An 8,861-nucleotide genomic window follows, 5' to 3' on the forward strand; every position below is an offset into this window, starting at 1 on the left:
CACTTCTCTTGCCTTTGGAGTCAAATTCATAAAATGGTCTTTAAAACCAAGGTCCATGAGTTTAGAACCTATGTCTTCTTCTATGTACTTTATTGTTTCAGGTCTTATATTTAGGTCTTTGATCCATTTTGAATTAATTTTAGTACAAGGGAACAAACTGTAATCCAGTTTCATTCTTTTGCATGTAGCTTTCCAGTTTTCCCAGCACCATTTGTTGAAGAGGCTTCCTTTTCTCCATTGTGTGTTGTTGGCCCCTTTATCAAAAATTATTTGACCATATATATGTGGTTTTATTTCTGGACTTTTTATTCTGTTCCATTGGTCTGAGTGTCTATTTTTCTTCCAATACCATGCTATTTTGATTGTTGTGGCTTTATAATATACTTTGAAGTCAGGTATTGTAGTGCCCTCAATTTCATTCTATTTCTATAGGATTGCTTTGGCTATTTGGGGTTTTTTATAGTTCCAAATAAATCTGATGATTTTTTGTTCCATTTCTTTAAAAAATGTCATTGGAATTTTGATGGGAATTGCATCAAATTTGTATATTACTTTGGGTAATATGGCCACCTTGATTATATTTATTCTTCCTAACCAAGAACAAGGAATATTTTTCTATTTCATTGTATCTTTTTTGATTTCCCTTAACAATGGTTTATAGTTTTAATTATATAGGACATTTACATTCTTTGTTATGTTTATTCCTAGCATTTTATTTTTTTGTTGCAATCATGAAGGGGTTTGTTTTTTTAAGTTTGTTCTCAAATGTTTCATTGTTGGCATATAGAAAGGCTATGGACTTTTGTATGTTAATATTTTATCCTGCGACCTTACTGTATTGGCTTATTGTTTCTAGTAGTCTTTTTGTAGATTCTTTCGGGTTTTTGATGTATAGGATCATGTCATCTGCAAAAAGTGATACCTTTACTTTTTCTTTTCCTATATGGATGCCTTTTATTTCTTTGTCTTGTCTGATTACTCTGACTAGAACCTCTAGCACCACATTAAGTAAGAGTGGAGACAGTGGACAACACTGTCTTGTTTCTGATTTAAGGGGGAAAGCCTTCAGTTTTGTGCCATTTAATATGATGTTAGCTGATGGTTTATCATATATGGCCTTTATCATGTTGAGATATTTTCCTTCTATACTGATTTTGTTGAGTGTCTTAAACATAAAATTCTGTTGTGTTTTATCGAATGCCTTTTCTGCATCTATTGATAAGATGATGTGGTTTTTGTTCTTTGTTTTGTTGATATGGTGTTTTATTTTAACCGTTTTACGTATGTTGAACCATCCTTGAGATTTTGGGATGAATCCCACTTGATCATGATGTATTATTTTTTTAATATGTTGTTGTATTTGATTTGCTAGTATTTTGTTTAGTATTTTAGCATCTGTATTCATTAGAGATATTGGTCTGTAGTTTTCTTTTTTTGTGCTGTCCTTGCCCGGTTTTGGTATGAGGGTTATGTTGGCCTCATAAAATGTGTTTGGAAGTACAGCTTCTTCTTGAATTTTTTGGAAGATTATCAGTAGAATAGGAACCAAGTCTTCTTTGAATGTTTGATAGAATTCACTGGTATAACCGTCTGGTCCTGGACTTTTATTTTTGGAGAGGTTTTTAATAGTTTTTTTTATTTCTTCCCTACTAATGGGTCTGTTTAGGCTTTCTGCTTCTTCTTGACTCAGTCTAGGCAGGTTGTGTTGTTCTAGGAATTTACCCATTTCTTCTAGATTGTTGAATTTAGTGGCATAAAGTTTTTCATAGTATTCTACAATAATTCTTTGTATATCTATGATATTCGTGGTGACTTCTCTTTCATTTTGGATTTTGTTTATATGAGTCCTTTCTCTTTTTTTTTTTTTTTTGTAAGTCTTGCCAAGGGTTTGTCAATTTTGTTGATCTTTTCAAAGAACCAGCTCCTTGTTCTATTAATTTTTTCTATAGTTTTTCTGTTCTCTATTTCATTTATTTCTGCTCTGATTTTTATTATCTCCTTTCTTCAGCTGGATTTGGGTTGTCTTTGTTCTTCTTTATTCAGTTCCTTAAGGTGTGAAGTTAAGTGGTTCACTTGGGCTCTCTCTTGTTTGTTTGTGAAGGCCTGTAGTGATATGAACTTCCCTCTTATCACTGCTTTTGCTGCATCCCATAGATTCTGATATGTTGTATTGTCATTTTCATTTGTCTGTATATATCTTTTGATTTCTGCACTTATTTCCTCATTGACCCATTTATTTTTTAAAAGTATGTTGTTTAGTTTCCACATTTTTGTGGGATTTTTTTCCTCTTTTTTGCATTTGAATTCTAGTTTCAAGGCTTTATGATCAGAAAATATGCTTGGTACAACTTTGAGATGTAAGGTCAAGTGTGTTAATAGAATTTGGATTACCTATTACTGCATTACAAACCACCACTTCATGTAGTGACTTAAAGCAGCAATCCGTTTTATTAGCTCTTATGCTTCTGTGGCTTGACTGTACACAGTTATGTGGTTCTTCTGTTTTACATGATGGAGCTGTAGCATTTGGAGGATTGATTGGGGTGCAATGTCAAGTAGCTTTCTCATTTACCTAGCAATTATTGTTGACTATTGGCTGGTAGCTTTGGTGAAGTTTCTGACAAGACTGCCTCAATTCTTCTCTATGTGATCACGCCATATAACTTGGGCTTCTCATAGCAAGTGAGAAATTAAAGCTGTCATTTTCTTAAAGCTCCAACCTGGAAGTTCTAGAATGTCACTTACACTGCAGTTTATTGGTCAAAACTAGACCCAAGACCTGTCCAGATTCAGACAAGAAATCAGATTTTCCTGTAGATGTGAAGAGTAACATGTATATACAGAGTGGAGAATTTCTTGGGAATACTTTTGAAGATGAGCTTACTTTAGTAGGAAAATGTTTAATAGCTCATGTAGATTGTTTGAGTGAATTCTCACAGTGTGAGAGGTGCTTTACTTCAAGTATTTCTATATGATTCAAGCTGTAGCCCAAAATAGAAGACCCCATTCCCTAAACAAAAGACAAGGAGACCAAAGCTCCTCCATTTTCACTGCATAGCAACAGTCACCTGATGGAAAAGAAAAGCGTGACATTTATAAGATTCACAATGGAACAGGTATTTAGTAATTGTTTTAGGATATGACTGAGCATTCCAAAAGAATATGTGGTACATGGTAGCTAGGTATCTGCATCAGATTTTGCTGTTATTGACTTTTTTGTTTATTTTCCTTGATTTTGTTGCAGTCTTTGATTTTGTACAGCTCTGAGTGAAGAACAGCTTAAACCATTATTTGAAATTAATGTGAATCCTCCATGGGGAATGATGAATGAGGATGAGATATAAAAGACACGCTGAGGGGAGTCATTTTCTTTCTTCCTTGTCAGCTATCACTACCACCAACACCAACACCATCATCAACACGATCATCATTGAATACCCACATTGTGAGTGTGGTGAAGAGTATATACTTATGATCTGAGGAATCACAAGATCAATTCCTTTTACTATTTTCTCTCCATGTCTATACAGACTCTATAAAAATAGTTTAGAGCTATAGATTACCTGGATTACAGTAGCTTTTATAAGCAAAGAATTTTTATAGATAAAATGACTCTCTTAGGCACTATCCAGGTTTTAATTAGGGTGAGAAGAGAGTTTGTGCAAATTTTTAAGCATGTGGAAGTTTTTTATTTTAGAAGTGAAAGGAAATGAAATACAGTTAGAAGTGAATGCATCTATTTTGTAAATGAAAAAAAGTGGCTTAAGGTAAAAAAAAAAAGTATGTGAAGACACCTGTATTTTATTGCGTTATGCAGGCCTTAGGGTTAAGAATTATATTTGGGATGGCCTTGCCATGTTACAACATAATTTTTGGATTAAATATTTTAGTTGAAACCTTTTACATTGTCAGGTAAATGGTGATATGTTCAATAATGTGACAGACAATTTCAGGAAAAGAGTGTTTTAATTTAGTAATTTTACAGATTTAAAGTTGGGGCAAGTAATTTAAAATTCTGCTTTTAATTATTATTCCATTTGTGATTTTTATTTTTATTTAATTTAGAATTTGTATTTATTCTAAATGACTTCATTTATTGGAGAACTGAGATTTAAGGAATAATTAAAATTTCAATAGAGGTTTTGATTTGTAAGGGCACATTCCAGCTGTAAAAATTTATTATTTTTTAGCTGACCCTGTAAATATTAGAATTATTTTGATATTTTTGGTGGGTAACCTCTGTCCCATTATAATATATATAAGGTATATTTATTATATATATAATATTATATATACTTATATAATACCTTATATAATATTATATATATATCCACAAAACAATGTTACTTTTAATCAGTTTCATGCTCATCTTTATAATTAGTTATTGTCCTTTTTAAAAATATAGAAATATAAGGCATTTAGCTAAATCTATTCTGTCATATATGCACACCTGCATTTGAACTTAGTTGAACTTCCTACTTTTCATCGACAAAAAAATAGTGTCTGACTGTATTATCTGTAACACTTTCGACAGTTAATTTAACTAAAGTAAAATCTGAAGCAATCTTTACTTAGGCTGCTTCTTTTGGAATCAGAAAATGATGATTTCACTGTTTTAGTCAATGTCCTTTGACATTTCACCAGTATTCAAGAATATTATTATTTTAGCAAGGGTAATTGCTTTAGTCACCTAACTAGTCTCAGTGGCTGTGAATGCAAGAATGTGTAAATCATCAGGTGGTAAAGTTTGAGGAGCTGCTTTGTAAAAAAATGAGGTCCGGTTTCTTTTTGAAGGTACAGACAGTGGCTGTCCTTGTCTCCTGGGATTCCTGTGGTGATGCGACTTCACAGGGTCAGCTTTCGGAGTTGCATGTGGATAGGATAGGTGAAATCTTACTCTCCAGGAGGAAAACTGTGAACTACAGGATTACCTTACTAATAAAGCAGTAGTTATTGTGTGGTCAGAACAAGTCAAGGGCACAGTTGAAATACAGTTTAAGAAGTGTTGTCATATAGAAACAGTGTTGTATGGGAGATTCTGAAGAAATGAGAGAAGCCAGAAAGGGGTAAGGGAAGTGTTTCCTTTTTCTGAGTTGCCAAGGATATTTATGACTTTGGACTGATAAATGCATAGATCTCATTCATGGGTACCTGAGCTCATGTATCTTTTTCTTATTAATGTACAAACTCTTTAAAGAATAGAGACCAGTCTTCTTTTACTATAGTATCTAGACAATACTTTGCACACGGTATATATATATGCAATAATAACACAAATATATATATATATATATATGCAATTATATATATGCAATAATAACACACATAAATTGTTTTCCCATTATGCCAGTATTTGGAAGTAGCTTAAAAGCAGTTCATTTTCTTTTTACTTGGGAATTGGTACATAAATTGTAATGTGCATAAAATTCATGTTTTTGTATAATTTTATTTATTTTTATTTCTTTTTTAAAAATATCTCTTCAGTTTTTGTTTGATTTTAGAGAGAGAGGAAGAGAGAATGAGAGAGAAAAAATATGATTTGCTGTTCCACTTACTATATTTATGGCATTTATTGATTGATTCTCATATGTGCACTGACCAGGGATTATATTAATAATGCCAGATTTGTTGGTGGCTGAATCCAAAAATACTGTTTTTAACTTACCTGTAATTTAAATTGAAGGAACCTTAGCAGAATAATAATGGTATAAAATAGAATGTCTGAACTTGCAACCTGTTCTTTTATCTGGCTTAGGAATGTTTATTAACATGGCCTATAATACTCTATTATAAACATATCCTCTTATCAAACTTCAGTGATTGTGCTTTGCATTTTCAAAAGCTGCCTAAAATATTATTTTCTCTAAAAAATCACCTTAGAAATAAGTGTTTCCTTCTCTGAACTTCCAAAACCCATTGGTTCTTTTGTTCTTGAATTACCTATAATAGTTTATTTACTTTTTGCACGTATATCTACATCTTAGTGTCTAACCTAGATCGCAAATTCTTTTCAAGGTTAAGAATTTGTCTCATTCTCTTTGCATCTCCTGCTGTGCCCATCTCAGGTCATGTTATAGGTCTCTACCAAGTTATGTAATAAATAAATTGGGAGATGTTGGGGAATTTCTTTAGGTAAAATGTCATGTATTGTGAGTAGTTAAACTTAAAGATACTACTAAGACAGTAAAATTTTTTTTAATACTTTTGCATTAAAAATTATGTTCTTTTAACCTGGGTTAATTATTATCATCATACTTTCAGGCTTTAAGAATAAAGGTTCAGGTTCATAGTCTGAGCTGATTTTATATAAAAAAAATTATTTATTTATTTATTTATTTATTTATTTATTTTTAAATTTATTGATGAAAACCAGGTAATGATCTTTTTCTCCTCCTGAGTCCACAGAAAAATGACTATCTCTCTGTTTTCGCCAATCTGTACTAGTTAGTCATTCAGTCGATATGAAAGACAGTGGTTCCACATAGCATGCTGTTGGACAAATGAATTTGTAAAATTTGTGTTATTTGAATTTGTTCACCTTTTCTGAGCTTCGAAGGTAAGCAGGATTGGGCCTGGTTAGTACCTGGGTGGGAAACCACCTGGGAATACTGGGCACTGCAGGCTCTGCAGCCATACCACCCTGAACGCGCCCAATCTTGTCTGAATTTGCTCACTTTCATTGTTAAAAATGGCTGCTGCCCATGTGAATGTCACTACCCAGGTGAAAATGCTAATTACCCTCTTGCTTGGGAAGAATCATTGTTATGTTCATGTTGCTGGAGGAGGGGTTTTAGTGCCAAGAAAATTTTGTGAAAAAGAAGGAGAAGAAAAAGAAGCCAAGATGGAAGGGAAGGAGAGAGAAGCCAGTTTTGCAGAATAAGAAGCCATGTTGGCATATGGGGAACTAGAGGTGACTTAGACTGGTGGAGACCTTTGATTCTATGAAATCCGGATGTGTCAGTAGCTTTGTGAGCTCTAAATGAGTGGGTTTTGAAGCTCTGTGTGTTTTTACTGGCCTGCTGGGTGTGAGGCTAGAATAAAGGAATGGCCCACCAGTTTTTGACTCCACGGTTTCTTTACTGTCTGCCCAAATCTAATGGGAACCTGCACGTGCCTTGATGTGATGGCCGCAATTACTGGCCATACACATGCCAAGATCTGGAGTTTAGAAAAAAACAGGGCTTTGCAGTAGCTGGTAATTTTCATGATTAATGTTTATATTGTAGCACATATCAGTATATTAAACAATAATAAAAATAATAATTACTATATGTAATAATAATAATTAACCAGAGATAGAAATATGCTTCACTCTTTTATTTGTTCTGCCATTTTCAATTGGCTGTTCAGCTTATCCAGTAGCATTCTCATTTAAAATATTAGTCCTAGATATTTCATTTTTGGGCCCTAGCTATTACATTTTAACCTTTTATTTTTTATTTCTCTGCTGTGATTTTTTCTCATTCTTTCATTAGATATATATATTTCCATGAGTTCTTGTATATATTTATCACAGATGTTTAAAATTCTTTTTTTTTTATTAAATTTAATGCAGTGACATTGATATATCAGGGTACATGTGTTGAGAAAAAACATCTCCAGATTATTTTGACATTTGACTGTGCTGTATACCCATCCCCCAAAGTCAAATTGTCTTCTGTCACCTTCTATCTGGTTTTCTTTGTGCCCCTCCCCTCCCCCAAACCCTCTCTCCTTCCTCGCCCCATCCCCCCTCCCCCCAACCCCCACCCCACTTTGCCATCACATTCTTGTTCATGTCTCTGAGTCTCATTTTTATGTCCCATCTATGTATGGATTCATATAGTTCTTAGTTTTTCTCTGATTTACTTATTTCACTCTGTATAATGTTATCAAGGTCCATCCATGTTATTGTAAATGATCCGATGTCATCATTTTTTATGACTGAGTAGTATTCCATAGTATATATGTACCAAAGCTTTTTTAACCACTCATCCTCTGATGGACACTTGGGCTGTTTCCAGATCTTCGCTATTGTGAACAATGCTGCCACAAACATGGCGGTGCATTTCTCCATTTGGAGTCATTCTATGGTGTTCTTGGGGTATATTCCTAAAAGTGGGATAGCTGGGTCAAAAGGCAGTTCTATTTTTAGTTTTTTGAGGAATCTCCATACTCTTTTCCACAGTGGCTGCACAAGTCTGCATTCCCACCAGCAGTGCAGGAGGGTTCCCTTTTCTCCACATCCTTGCCAGCACTTATTCTGTGTTGTTTGGTTGGTGAGCGCCATTCTGGCTGGTGCGAGGTGATATCTCATTGTGGTTTTAATTTGCATTTCTCTAATGATTAGTGATGTTGAGCATTTTTTCATATGCCTATTGGCGATCTGTATGTCCTCTTTGGAGAAGTGTCTATTCATTTCTTTTGCCCATTTTTTGATTGGATTGTTTGTCTTCCTGGTGTTGAGATTTACAAGTTCTTTATAAATTTTGGTTGTTAACCCCTTATCAGACATACTGTCAAATATGTTCTCCCATTGTGTAGTTTGTCTTTTTATTTTGTTCTTGTTGTCTTTAGCTTTTTAGTTTGATATAGTCCCATTTGTTTATCCTGTCTTTTATTTCACTTGCCCGTGGAGATAAATCAGCAAATATATTGCTCCGAGAGATGTTGGAGAGCTTATTGCCTGTTTTCTTCTAAGATGCTTATGGTTTCATGGCCTACATTTAAGTCTTTTATCCATTTTGAGTTTATTTTTGTGTGTGGTGTAAGCTGGTGATCTAGTTTCATTTTTTTGCAGGTAGCTGTCCAATTTTTCCAACACCATTTGTTAAAGAGGCTGTTTTTACTCCATTGTATTTCCTTACCTCCTTTGTCAAATA

The sequence above is a fragment of the Saccopteryx bilineata genome, chromosome 2 (genome assembly GCF_036850765.1).
Source record: "Saccopteryx bilineata isolate mSacBil1 chromosome 2, mSacBil1_pri_phased_curated, whole genome shotgun sequence".
Classification (NCBI taxonomy): domain Eukaryota; kingdom Metazoa; phylum Chordata; class Mammalia; order Chiroptera; family Emballonuridae; genus Saccopteryx; species Saccopteryx bilineata.